The sequence below is a fragment of the Synchiropus splendidus genome, chromosome 13 (genome assembly GCF_027744825.2).
Source record: "Synchiropus splendidus isolate RoL2022-P1 chromosome 13, RoL_Sspl_1.0, whole genome shotgun sequence".
Taxonomy (NCBI): domain Eukaryota; kingdom Metazoa; phylum Chordata; class Actinopteri; order Syngnathiformes; family Callionymidae; genus Synchiropus; species Synchiropus splendidus.
Window position 1 is genome coordinate 883031 of NC_071346.1, and position 14572 is coordinate 897602.

The following is a 14572-nucleotide window of genomic DNA, read 5'->3' on the forward strand; positions in this document are numbered from 1 at the left end:
ACTGAGCAGGACATCTAGCTCCCACTCTGAGCTGCCCTGGTGGATAACAAAGCAATCAGGGGAGGTCAAAGGTCACCACGACGCGGAGGCGGCGTGGAGGGAGCGCCTCAACCGGCCGGCGAGGGGCTGAGCTCCATCTCGCCGAGGTCCTGGGACTCTGCGGCCCATAAAGGCCGTGGATGTTTGGGTCATCGACAGGAACAGCTCCATATTGGAGGCCCCTGCTCTTTATGAGCGGAGAGGAAACTCATGGACCGTGTCTGGAGTCGTCCCACATGACACCAGGGACGATGATGAGAACTTTCACCACTGGCAGCCATAAAACCGCCACCCCACAGCCGCTCTCGTCCTGCGAGGGCACCGAAGGAGTCGGGATCGATACTTGCGAGGCGGCGTGTGTTTTTGTCATCTGCTCTGCTGAAGGAGAGACGGCTGCGGAGCTGAGCAGACGCCTGGGCTTCTTGGCAAGACGGCCGACTTGTATTTGCACCGGGAGGCTCGTAAAAGTGGCCAGAGGAGGCGCAAGCTTGGAGGCACTTGGTTCTTGAAAAACGTCCCGGCTGATACTCCATTATTCATCCGCTCTCTGAGGAGGCGGACGCTCTAACCGCTCTAACAGAGGCAGAGGAAAACAGTTAGTCATGGCTCTGCTCGTCCAACAGGGACGCCCTGCTGCAGCACTTCACAGTCCTGATCTACAGGCAGGTGGGGGACACCCTGGACAGGCTCGCCCAGGGCACAGACTGCCGCTCACACACACTGTATTACTTCCGAAATAGAACACAATACTGAAACACTGTCAGCTGTGGAGTGACATCGTTTCGCACGAATGTCTTCAAACATGAACGAACCATGGAAGAGTGAGAAGCCACTCTCGACAGGGGCCCTGACGGAAGGCCCCGGGGCCAAAGCTCCTCTCACAGCCGACTCATGAAGCGTCTGCTCCCCCTGAGTCACCCAGGCTGCGGCGCGGGGGCGGAGCCTGGGCCAGCAGCTGCGCCGGCCGCGCGGTGAGGTCAGCAGCAGGTTGATGAACGTGAGCAGAGATGAACCCAGCTGTCCGCCGGATTAGCCCCAGTGCTTATGCGATTAGGACGCATGGCACCGGGGCTCCGGCCGGCGCCTCTGACCCGGGGAATGTTGCCGAGCAAAACGGAGGGAGGAGTGAAGCTGCCACCAGCAACTGAGGTCCGGTTATTCCAGGAGACGCTTCAGTCATTCCTGGTTCTGTTCACAGATCACGCAGCCGCGGTGAACACATGTTCCTGAGCAGGGGCCACTGAGTGGGGTCCCCTCGACTGAGGCCACTGCTGCTCTGGGGACAACAGAACCAGCCCTCACGGTGGAGGAAAGTCTTCCACCCCACCTTGATCACCGTCAGCAGAAGTCAGCACAGCCATTCACCAACCGCAGAAAACATAGCCACTGAACATTCTCAGAGGGTTAGCGCCAGGCCATGAGACTACGTCACAAGGAACCGAGGGAAAACACAGACTGGCAGCTCTGGAAACAGGCGGGTGGCACCAGGCAAGACGGAGCGAACAGGACCACAGGGACAGAGATGAAGCAGGGGAGCAAGGAAGCGCCAGCTCAAATGAAGAGGCCGGGAAACACAACACAAAATGCTCCAAGACACAGGAGACACCAAAACATCAAGACCCTGCAGTGCATTTTGGGGCTTGAGTTTTAGAGGCGTGGCAACAGCCGTGTCAGGTGTGGCCCGCGGGTCGGAGCTTGGGACCCCAGTCAGGTTTCACAGCTTTATTTACAAGCAACAAGCATGAAAGAGCTGGGGATGAAGAGACCAGCGAGCCACTGGGCATGTGAGGACCGCACCTGAAGAAGGCTGGCGGGAACGTGAAGCCAGGGTTCAGCTGCTCGACGCTGGCCGGACCAAACACGGCGGCAGCAGTGCAACAGTAGCGCGGAGCTCATGTGCACCTGGAGCGGCTCCATCAATGTGACCAAGTGCAGGTGGGCAGGACAGAGGCGGCGTGAGAGCATGCGCTCAGGAGCCAGGAATTTGGGCTCCCACCCTCGCTGCCTTTGTCCAGGACGTGGGGCTCCATCTCAGCAGGAGCTGCTCCAGCGCCACCTCCACAAGTGGCCGTGCCAAAACTCAAGTAGGAGCAAGGATTGTGGCCTGTGTCGCGCTCGCCATTCTCCCTGACTTTGGTGGTTTGTCATCAGAGGTCAGGCGAGTGTGGAGTGTGTGCTCCGGACTTAACCGTTAATCCATTGGTTGTTGGAGTTAAGTGACTGGCTCCGGTCCAAGTCAGGCTTCAGTCACAATTGGATCTGGAGAGGCGGCGGTGGGAACGGCGCAGCGCGGCTCCCGGTCCACAAAGCCAAGAGGTCGGTGAAGAGGCGGCCTGCGGTAGGTTCGCGGCGCGTTCACCTGAACTGGAGGGGAGAAAAGAGCGCTTCATTGTGGCTGCACAACCGCCGGGGATCACTTCATCTGGAAGAAAGCGGAACAAGGGGGGCATTGTGGGACCAGTTGACCCGGAGAGCCCAAATTCTTGGAACAAGTTAAAACAGGACAGTGAAGGTGCAACCATCCAAGACAAAGATATACATTCCTGTGTCAGTGATGCTGCTGTTTTCTCAAGGCCGCGCTTCAATAATGCTGTTGAGAGAGAGAGAGACAAGCGGGTTTCGCCTGGAAAAGGCGCCTCTCATCAGACAGCTATTTACGGAGCGGCGCACCGACGGCCCTCCACCTCCACTTATTGAATTATCCAGGAGCTGTCGACAGGTTGAGCAACAGCCTTCTTCTCCCGGCGTTTCCTGACATTCACTTGATTCAAAACAGGAGCGCAGCTGTTTGAGCGCCGCGCTTCAGCCCGGGCCGGTGAGTGCACCTTGCAGCGCCGCGACAGGCCTGTCCTGCTGCGCGTGGCCGGAGCTTCTCTCATCATCATCATCATCATCATCATCATCATCATCAACAACAGCAGCAGCAGCAACAACAGCGGTACGACGCTGTGTTCCACTCGCCTCTGACCCTCAATGGCCCGAGACTGGACGAGTCCATCTGAAGAGTGAGACTTTGACTCGTGAATGGAAGACGTTGGACCCGGTCGATCAGGGGAGCTGGTCCAGAGAGAAACACTGCTTAAGAAAAGAAGCAACTTTGGTGGGAAACAGAGAATGACTGTCAGATTTACAGAATTCGGCGCTTAAACACCTCCCACTCAGAGATCATAGATGTTCAAGTCTATTTCAGCCGTATGTTAAAAACATGTGTTCCTTACACGCTGTGCCCCTGAGGGCTGGTTCGCTGGTTCTGATATCTTCTCAGAGCATCTGCACTCTGCAGGGTGGTGAGGCGTGTGTGTGAGGATGAAGAGAGAGGAGGACACGCCAGAGGACACGGTGAGTGAGAGCGAGAACGTGTGGCACCCGTCACTTCTGCTGCACCACTTCCTGTTCGCTCCGAAGCTGCCATGTGACGCAGGGCGGGGTGGGGCCTCCCCAGGTGCTCGGCCCGTCTCAGGTCCAACAGCTGTTTCTGGACAGAGTCCAGGACGTGCAGGTTCAAGACAGGAGGCAGAAGATGTGAGGAACCAAGTTAGAGCGCTTGATGCTTTAGGGTGTTTTGAAGGTGTGTGGAGTTCAGTGCTCGGTAATGATGCTCAGTAAAAAAGTTTAGATGGACTTGGGAAGGATGACATCACCGTTCCAGCAAGGAGGCGTTCGGTTTGAGTCCCGGCCACCGAGGCCAGAGAGGCCAGTCATGTGAAGCGGATGGTGCGGCTGTGTCGTCTGGCTGAGGTGCCGCAGGTGCCGCCGGTCTAGACGAGAGAGCGGTCTCTGGCTGAGTCATGGTAAACGCAGGTGCATGTTGAGCGGCTGCCAGCGTGTGGGGCGGCGCTGTTTTCCAAGCTGCGTGAGGTCTGACTTCCAGCGCCTGAAACACATGAGGCGAGCTGCCCTGTAAAGCCTTGGGAGGCAGCGGCAGCAATGTTGCTCCGTTAGTTCTGCCTCTTCGGAGGAAGCCGCGTAAAAGGACCTGGCCTGAGCTGCCGAGCTAAAAACTTTGTTCACTTCATCATCCAAACCTGGTGGGTTTGGCTTCCTCTGTTGACATAGAGCAGCAGCCGCGAGCCAAGAAACACAATCCAGTGTTCACGGTGGGTAGCACTGAGAGGACGGCGTCCCGTGGTCCGCAGGAGGATCTGGACGTCTGAGGACACAAGCACCTCACCCTCCACCTGTCCCACCAGCACCATCAGAGCCAGACACTGATAAACTAGCTGCTGTATTCTGGGTGGGAGTTCCGGATCCTTCTGCCAGTGCTGCAGCTGAATCCCCTTCTTGACTTTGAGACTTCCCAGCACACGGCTGCTTCTGGACCTTCTCACCAGTGATGAGGGGCATCTGAGCAGGACGCGAGATCAGGTGAGGTTTGTCTACTGAAATAGGAGGCGCTGGGGAACCCCCCACAGCCAGCCCCAAATCCTTTTGGATGGCCACCGACACAATTCCTGGAGAGAAAATGTGTCATAAATCAAGTCCAAGGTCGGCAGCGGCCAGGTCCCTGATTATAGCAGAGTAATACCTTGGAGTGTAGGTCTGGCTCAAGCCCCGCCCGCCCGTCCCTCTGCAGCCCAGAGGGGATCATGTGTCAGCTGATATCTCCACTCTGTGAGGAGCTGAGATGGGTTGGGGGTTCGGAGGACGTGGCCACGGAGCACTCCTCGCAGGTCCAGAGCAGATGAGCATGTGAAACCTGAGGTAGCCGGCGGGCTGAGCCCAGTGTGGAGGCTGTGCCAGGCCCCAGTCCTTTCTCTCTCCTCACTCTGAGCCTCTCCAGTCATGGATCACAGAGCTGGAGAAGCAGCTAATAGCTCTCTCCAGCCGGGCCTGTGCTAAATACTCCCCTCCACTAAAATTATTCCTGGGGGAATCAATGGGCCCATTCTTTGGTGAGCTGTAGTTTTCTTGATGCTCCGAACCTCAGCGTGAAACATTAGACAGCGATGGGGAAAACATAAAACATAATACTTGTGTGACCAGCTTGTCATTGGCTCTTTGGTGGCCCAGTCAAGAATGTCTGCCCAAGACGGCCGCCCCAGCGAGGGAGAGGCCGGCGGGCCCTGCGGCTATCACAAGACGGCGCTAGTGTTACTGTCAATATTTGGGGGACAGGAGTGGAAAAAAGGCTGGTCGAAGACAAGTGAGAGCTTCTGTGACAGAGAAATCCATCTGCAAGATTTGCTTCTGTGTTGGAGACTTGAGTGTGTTGAGTGGGGTGAAGCGCTGGACAGGTTCATGTGGGGTCCCTTCACTCGTCTGCTGAGACTCGGAGGGAGACATGGCTCCCCGGTGGAGGACGGACAACTAACCAGACACCAAAACACCATTCTGCACACACACTTCAGTGCTTTGCATCACAACATCAATCTGCCTCTGAGATGCTTGAGCATTTCTTCAGGAGAGCAAAACAGGGGAGGAGGTCTGAATGTTACCAGAGAGAGAGCCAACTCTTCTTTCTCACACTGGTCTGTGGGGGTTATGAGGGGTGCTGACGTACGAGGCCTGTGATTGGCTGCTGTAGTGCGTCGACGCAGCTGATCTGATGCTGCTGCTGAGGCACCTATTTTCTCCATGGAAATCTATTTTCTATGTCCTATTTGTGAGTATTAGCGGAACATTCAAACTTAAATTATCACAACCCAAAAGCAGCATCTGTCCTCTTAGCAGTCTTCGGGTAAAAAAAGGAAAAGGTTTCCAAAGCAACACAAACACAACAAGTGACTGGACGAGGATGAGGTGCAACTCAGCTTTCTTGAGAACCTTCCTCAGGTTTCCACACATCCCTTCACTCGTGAACATGGATCACCGACCCAGAAATAACAGACTAAAATGTCTCTTTGTAAATGGAGTTTCTATCAGTGAAGGAGGTGAAAGTGAAGAGTTGGAGAAGAGTCTCAGCCAGGACACGGGACGGTCTTGACTCGTCTTCTTCAGCCCGGAAGGCCAAACCTTTCCATCCAAAGATCCTAGATGTCAGACGTGCGAGGGCTCATCGACGCTGTGGTGAAGTCCTCCTGAAGTCTTTACCGGGACTGTCTCAGCAAAACCTCCTTGTGCAGTCCCAGGCCTCGCCGAGGCTTCAGGTCCGGCGGACTGAGAGCAGAGTGGCGGCGAGCAGAGACCGATGAGGTGGCGCTCACATAGGTCAGACCTTCCCGTCTCCGCTCCAGTCAAACGCAGCACCTTGAGACTGGCGATCAAAGGCCGACCACAGTCTGCTCGTCTGCATCCTCATTTTGATTAAAGGCCACAAAAATGTCGACAATCTGAAGCCGAGCGAGGTTTGACTGGAAAAACAAACATCTCTGTTTCAGCTCTTTATTCTAGCCATCAGGCTAATCTTCCAGTAATTGCTCCTGCGCTCCACCACAAGCATCACTGCTCTCTAACCCCGGAGCTGAGCCCAGCCTCCACCACAACATCTCCGCTGTCTGCCCACAAATACCTGACACGGGATTGTCGGTCGCTCTGGGCTGCCAGGGTTTAGAAGGTCTCTGGCTCCTCGGATCAGAGCCGTTCAACACTCGCCCCCGAGGACAGGACGTGTCCAACAGCACCTCGCCATGACTCCGCTCAGCTGTGAGCTTCCTGACGTAACGGCCGGCGCTCGCATGATCAGGAGAATGTGAAACGGAGTGGCACCGTGCGGAGTCAGGGGATTGGAACTCAAGTGCTGGCGGGAACCAAATCAGCTTAGTGGCTCTCACAAATGGGCTCGTACCTGCTACTAGTGGGACCCGCCCCCCTCCCCCACCAGAGAGCCAGATCAGCTCCTCGATTTGGTTACAATTACCGAGCCTTTGTTTGGACATGGGTGCAAGGCGATCTGAGCGGTAAGAAGAGCCTGTTGCTACAAGAGGCTCTGCAAAGGTCAAACATGGTGGTTTGTTTTCTCTGGGTCTCCTCTGGGACGCAGGCAGAACAAGGCGTTAGGTACCTGCAGGCACCAGCGCTCGTGCCAGCGACTCGCTCGCAGGCAGAGAGAGAGGAGCGAGCCGCTCGGTCGCCAGGAAACACCGTCGCAGGCTTCATCTGCTGCGTCCAGTCAGCGGCTGCAGTACCGTGACCAGACACAAGGGAGGCGCTGCGCTGGGCCGGAGCTTCATTCATTCATGGCAGCAGCTGAAGCTAAGGTCAGTCGGCCACAAAGCCTCCGCACTGTTGGGTCCTGCCATCTCATCATTGGAAAACAGTGGGAGGAGAAGAAGTACAGCTCGCACTCAACGTGATCTTCAGCCGGCTGAAGACAGAAGAAGACGTCCTCCCAGGCTGTAGCCGAGGCACTTGTTTTTTGAAGTACCAGCCGTGCGTCAATGACGACGGTGACGTCGCACACAACAGTCATGTGAGCAAATGAATGCCGATGGTGCGATGGCGTCATTTCCTGGATCAGTCGGACTCATGTTGAAGCTCCGGGCGTTCAACCTGCCGCGGCTCTGAGAAGCCCCATGATGCACCGCTCCGACCGGACCAGCTCGCGCTAAGCTGACTGGGCCAGCATCCATCTGGTGTGAGTCTTGTGACCTCCAGCGGTGACCCGTGACTCACCCTTCCCACTGTCAGTCGTGTCGGCCTGGGCAGCCTCTGACGGCTTCAGATCGCAGATAAGCCACGGATCGGTTTCTCCTGCCTCCGTCAGTGAGGGCGAGCGCTGGGTTCAGATGATTGAAATAATGGGGCGCGAGCAAACGTCTGACCCCGTCTGGGTCGACCGCAGCCCGTCCTGAGTCTGCTCCTTGCCTGGCGCAGATGAGTGCCAGTGGCAGGGACACGGCTTACTGCTCCGTCACGCCGGCGGTGGGAGGAACACGCGGAATGTTAAGTGCATCGTATCACAGACATCAAAAGAATGCGGCAGGCCTCGGGGGAAACCGTAAAATTAATGATCCTGACGGAGGGAATAACAAAGAGGCCAGAGAACCCGCTACTGTATCAAACGGTCGCGCTCCCAGTTCCTGTGTGTTTTATGGTCCACTGAAGCGTGAGGTTTCACCTCTTCAACAACAGCCCTGTTTAACGTCCTGGCCGCGGCTAGGCTAGCTAGCTAGCTAGCTGACACGTCCTCACCGTCACGGAGAGCTGCATGACCTGGGGGCACCACTCTTCACCACGGTTCACGCTAACCGAGCGTCAGCTCACTCTGCTGGTGCTGTTAGCATTTCTGGTGGCGAAGCTAACGCCAACACCACCGTTAGTCACTTCCCCGCTAACCTGTGTCCTGAAACCTCTGAAGCTGGAACAGCAGTGTTTTAGAAGGATGCACCTTCGCACCTGACCTTCGCAGGACACACTTGGCGCGCACTGCTAACATTAGCCTGCGCACGCTAGCACAAACACACACGCAGCGCCTGGTCAGGAAGATGTGCTTCGGCTCCTTATGACTCATCAGCAACAATAGTGTTGATGAGAAACAATCTTCATTTGATCCATCAGAAATATTAGGACTGGTTTCTTCACGTTACAGTACATTTTTATTTCCTTTAAAACCATTAAACTGCAAAACCGATCTCACAGAGACATTTCATGCATGTTTCTTCTCCTGCAGTGAAACCACCAGACCACCAAACAGCAGGGCGGCGCCACTGTCCTCTCACCCATCCAGCTACCAGAGCTCTGTGTTTCACATGCTGGAACCCAACATTCAGAGGTGACGGAGCCAGTTTCAGCTGCTGAGTAATGTGTGACGTCCATGTGTGCGATGTGTTTCAGAGCCTTGCCACTCCATACTGCCGCCAGCTCACCTGGTCCTGGACCTAATGAAGTCTCGCTCTCCTCTGAAGTTGTGAAATGTTCTCCATTGTTCTCAGACGTTCTTCCGCATCTGCCGACGAGACCCTCTACTGCCTCCCTCAGGCAACTCATATTGTTGCACATATACAGAACAGTTGTGTTTCCATGGAAACCCTGAGACCCCGAGCCAGACAGGGCCCAGAGCGGCACCTTCTCTCAGACGATGAAGAGCGCCGGAGAGGAACACAGGCAGATGCCTCCAGCACCAGCACGTGGCCTGAAACCATCTGTCATCGCAGCCCATCAGCTGGTGTCATGGCGGTGACGTCACTGGCCGAGGCTTTCCTGGGGGAGCGCAGCGCCGCCGGCGCCTGCGGGAGGTCCAGACAAATCCTGCGCGCTTTGAAAATAATTAGTGGAGGGATCAAGGCGTGAGGAGGGGAGACAGGTGCCAGCGCTGCCATCGGGCCGCTCCTGGATCAGGAGCACGCTCAGCTGACGGCCCAAAACAAGAGCCGTGTGGGAGAGAGGCCTTGTTTTGGCTGCGAGTTCAGCCTCTCCTGAGCCGCTCGCCGCCGCCGCCGCTGATGAAAACCAGGCGCAGATATCCCACCAGCTTTAACCCCCTGAAGCCTGACTCCGTCCTCCTCTTCTTCCACTGAGGTCTGAGGAAATGACTCTCACTGGGAGGAGAATATCTCCACTCCTTCTCCACTTCTGCAGCTCTTCATCTGATCGGCTTATGTCCTTCTAAAGATCTCCACTTGGTTTCTACCTTGGAGCGAAGGTCGAGGTTTGCAGAGATCAAAAAGCATCTGGGTCCACGTCTGACGGAGCGGACTTGCCGTCCCGCCCTCTCCACAGTGAGTCCGCTCCGTTTGAACCCTCTCGCGCACACACACACACACACACACGCTCCTCAGCACCATGTGAGGCCGGATCTGTTGGGTGTGGGGTCCTGAAGAGTCGGGGGAAAAAAGGCTGGAGAGGCGAATGTTTGCGTCCACCCCACTGACCTGAGCGAGCTCTGATGAAAGCTGTTTATATTTGGCTAATATCCGCGGTGAAGGAGCCGCCACCGACGTCCAACTCAAACAGATTACGGAGGAGATGGAGCTGCCTCCCGAATGATAAGAGCAACGCTGCAGTCGTGGAGATAACGCTGATAGAGCAGGAAGAGAGCGGCGCTTTACTGGTGCTAGGACAACCTGACTGGGGTCCCTGGAAGGTTCCACTTCCTGTTCACACGTGGGTGGAGCAGCTGGGAGGGCTGCATGTGGAGGACCAGCTTTTGGCGGTTCAGCAGGACTTGAAGAATCATTTGAACCCAGCAGGTGACTCGACACATGACTGCGGTCAGTATCAGGACATGTGGAGTCGGAGGTAAGCACCTGCTAAAGGCCCAGTCAGGCTCCTCTACGTACGAACATCTCCCCAAACCATGTTCCCGTCACTGAGCACATGCTTCCATGCCTTCCTCACCTTGCTGTTCACCCATATATCCACCAGGGGGAGCAGCCCAGAGTCAACAACAAGTCAACAAACACCCAAACACGGCCTCAGAAGTCCCAGTCAAGTGGGCGCTTCGGCCCTGGCTGGCTGGGAGGTTCCTGCCCAAACTGCTCCCCAACAATGGCCTGTGTGTCTGCTGAGCGATGGGATGAAAAGGTTTTGGAAAAACAAGTCGGACGGACTGCCTCGCCCGGTATCATGAGTCGCCCCAACTGTGGTGCAGCTCCTCGGAGCCAAGCGAAACCACGACTGCTAACAATTACTTAAGGAGATGCTCATTTGCCCAGTAAATTGAGGCGATTAATAACACATTTGAGGGGTTTGGCGGCGCAGAAGTCAAGCTCGCTGTCTGTGGACGGTTGGGCCCAGCGTGGCTGTAAATGTTCCCTCCTGGCAGAGAGCGTCAGCTCAACGGTCCGGTCCACTTCAGGGCGCCAGGACGGGTCCAGGCTGCGGCGGACAGGAAGGAAGTGCAGGAAGCCTCTGCGCTGCTATTGGGGATTCCCTCGCAGCGCTGAGCCGCGGTGTTCAGTGTTGGAGAACAAGACAGTTGAGACGTTCCCATGTTGCATTCCTATTGTCTGCCAGGCTCGGGTCAACGACTCCCTTCCTGCGCCGCTGTGTGGGGAAGCCCTGCCGCCGGCGTCCCAGCTGCTGGAGCGGCGCCCCCCGAGGAAACTCTAGCTGAATCTGCTCTTGGTCAGATATGACGTGAGGAGCAGGTTCAAGTCCAGGTTCCCTTCTCACCCACAAGCAGAACACAAGCAGTCACGGCTTTTCTTTTCAGATTGTCAACAGCTCTTTAACAAGACATTATGAGATGATGCCATAGGCTGGTACACTTAAGAAGAAAAACCTACATGTGAAGGTCCCAGCAGAAACAGATCGGAGACTCATAGAGGAGAACAGAAGCTTATGGACTGGACTGGAGGAAGCTCTCAGACTCACAGAGTCTGCAGGCCTGACCCCACCACGAGGCCGGGTAAGGAAAGACGAACGCCGCTATGAAGAAAAAGAAGCTGGGCAACCGTTCACCGCCTGCCCGGGGACATCGTGGGACGAAGACATTACAAAGAGTCTCGACTTTTCTTGTGAGGACCTGATGGTTTGAAAGCTTCAGCTGTTTTTCCAGAATTCATCCGTCTCCCCGACAGCGAGCGGGAAAGCAAGCGCAAGGCGGCCGAGGGTCTGGAGGGGCGGCGGCGGCGGCTCCAGCGAGCAGTCGCGCTCTGCCTCGCTCCAGTCCCCATCTGGGAGCAGCGCGAGGCGGCGAGCTGATGAGCGCAAGCCTTCAGAGCCAGAGTCTGGACGCGCCGGCAGACTCGCTCGCCAGCAGCAGCTGGCATCTCCCAGCCGCCGCATGTGCCAAACACACTTTTCTCTCATTAGCTGTCAAGGGACCGCAGTACACGTTGTTTATTGAAAGAGTGAGCAGGGATTTATTATTTCCTCTCGCAGCGGAAACGTGGACACTTATTAAACACCTCATACTGGAGACATTTGCACAACAAGGAAAGAAGACGGAAAAAGCAGTGGCGAGAGGAACCCGGAGAAGAATGGGGGACGCGAGCCAGCCGGCGTCTCTCGGAAGTTTGATCCCGAGACAACACCCTGCGTCTGTCAGAGGGTTCAGCCGAGGTCGCCGCACGCTGGGAGACAAACGACTGCCAGCCACTCCACGAAGAATAGCCCAGAGCGCCGCGCGCGATAACGCCGCTGATGAATGATGAGTGCCGCGGCTGTTATTCGGGCAGTACTGAACATCTGGCATGTCTTCTGACCGCCGCTGCCAGATCGGACTGGGAGGGTCTCACCCAGCTGTGTCTGCTCCACGTCTCTCACTGACGACCTGTGCTCTCAGCCGACGGAGAAACAAACACAGCTTTAGGTAAATCTGTTCCCCTCAATAAAATAAGAATAAAAGCTGCGTGACATCATCAAACATTAATGGCAAACATGGAGCGCTGTTTCGTCTTCTACTGCTCCTTGTCGTTTTTTGGTAGAGTTCTGAATATCTCCTCATTCATCGAAAAAACAGTTGTGAAGTTAAATGACCATAAAAGTTCACAGGTTTTCATGGAAAGAAACGTATCCACTTTCTTCTCTGTTCATTTGCACTTCAGGTGACAATCCTTTCAATAAATGAAATAAATCAAAATCCAAATTCATGTAACATGATCAAGAGCTCTGCATTAAAATCCTAAAAAAATACATTCATTTCAAACTTTTATTACGGAACTAAACCTAAATATGTGAAGCCTTCACCTCACTGTGTTGCTGTGTTTACGGATAAACATTTGCTGGACACGTGAAAGGTGTGGACCTCAGCTGCCGGCGTCTGGCCTCTAGTTCTCCCCTCCAGCCCAGGACTGATGGATCCATATGAATCGCAGCGACCCGTGTTCCCAGAGGGCGAGCTCAGCCTCTGTTGAGGTGGCGGCGCTCCCCTCCTGACCGGAGCTGCCTGGGAACATCCACTCACACGCAAACAACTGCAGCCGATGATAACATTGGACGCATCCCTTTCCAGGATTCCTCTGTTGAGTCACCATCGTTCGCCCAATTGCTCGGAGACCACAATTTGTCAGGACAAATCACGCAGCGGAGATCCGTCCTTTCAAAACAGTCTTTAGGAAAACCACCAAACAGAAAAATGAGGCCCCATTTTCGAATGAAAGGCCACGCAGGTTTAGCGCTCACACAGCATCCCGACGCAGCTCAGCCTTAAGAGCTTCTTTATGTGTCGCCCAAACCGCAGCAGTCTCATTTCTCGGCCCTTTCAAGTGCTCTGGCTTTAGCCTAATGATTAAAGACTGTGTGGACTGGACGTCCTCCACGGCTCGGCGCGGCAGTCGCCGCCCTCGCTCGTGAATTCAGGAGACGGAAAGAGGACGGCGGCTCGCGGCGCTCTGACATCAGCCGCTGACCGCGGCTGTCAAACTGACATCAAAACATGCACTTAGGCAAAGTGCACACTCCCTGTTCCCACATCCATCCCAGAGCCCTTTATGTTGTCCACACAATGGAAATCCAAACACACAAGAAAGATGTTTCCATGCAAATGTGAAATCCATACAGGAAGCAGAGAAATATGCAGCTTGGGATCCACTGTCAGCCCAAAGAAAACAGCAGAGAGCTGGAGGCCGCGCAGGGCTGGGAAGTGACCTCTCAACCTCTGCAGACTCCTGGAGACCACTTACTTCAAATGGGACTCTACTTAATGAAGGGGATGATGGGACGGTCATTACAGGCCAATGGCTGGGCGGGTCGCCGTATCAGTTTGGAGATAATCCCCTGGCACCGACCGCCGACCGTGAGCGAGAGGCGGGACCTGCCACCCAACACTGGCCTCGCACCCAGCGTCTCTTGGGCTCCTCACATGTTGGTCACCACTCGGCTTTGCTCTGTGTCCGGCGCTTGAGGTAAACAGCAGGCGGCAGATAGCATCAGCGGTCCCGGCGGGCCGGGGACGGGCCGTGGGAAAGTATATAGAAGTGGCGCTGAGATGACATGGGAGCCTAATTGTTGCTCTCTGAACACCTCCCTGAGTCTGACGCAGCAGCAGGGTTGCTTTGAAGAGACTGGCGCAGTCGATAACGCCGGCGCGTCCCACTCACACCGGCTGCTGGCGTCCGGTTTTTCACTCCTCATCTCCTGTCATCCGGAACATCAGAGGACCTGAGGATGTTCCTTCACCCCCTTCAGTTCCCGCTCCACCACACGCCAGCTGAGGCCGTCTGGATGCTCTGTTCCGAGTCGCCTGACAGAAAAGTCGAGCATTCAGTTTGGGAGAGGAGCGAGACTTAGACAACATCAAATAAATAGAACAGAAGCTAAAAAAATCACTCATAAAAAACACAAAAGATAAACCATTTTCTCAAGGAGTGTAGCAACATGACACAGAGCGAGCCACATATATGGAGCAGGAGACAAACCAAATACTGTATACTGCGTTTGATAGGAGCCTGAGCCCCGCTGTGTGTCGTGAGAGCGAGTTCTACAAAGCTACTGCCACCTACTGGCCAGTGACCTTTCTGGAGCCGCAGCAGACCAAGCAAAGGCCCACGGTGGGCGTGTCCCTGAGCAGCTTGGCAGCGCTGTTCCACACAGAGATTTGTTACTACACGACAGCGCCACGTTCAAAGGCTTCCACGGCGCGGAGCTTCTACGCTCTCTGAAGTCTGTGCTGTAAATGTGACTGGCGCGGCTGTAAAGTTTTGGCGGGAAAGCCTTGACAAATTGTAAAGCAGCTGAGCTGAGCCCAAACACGAGCGAGGCGCAGCATGAG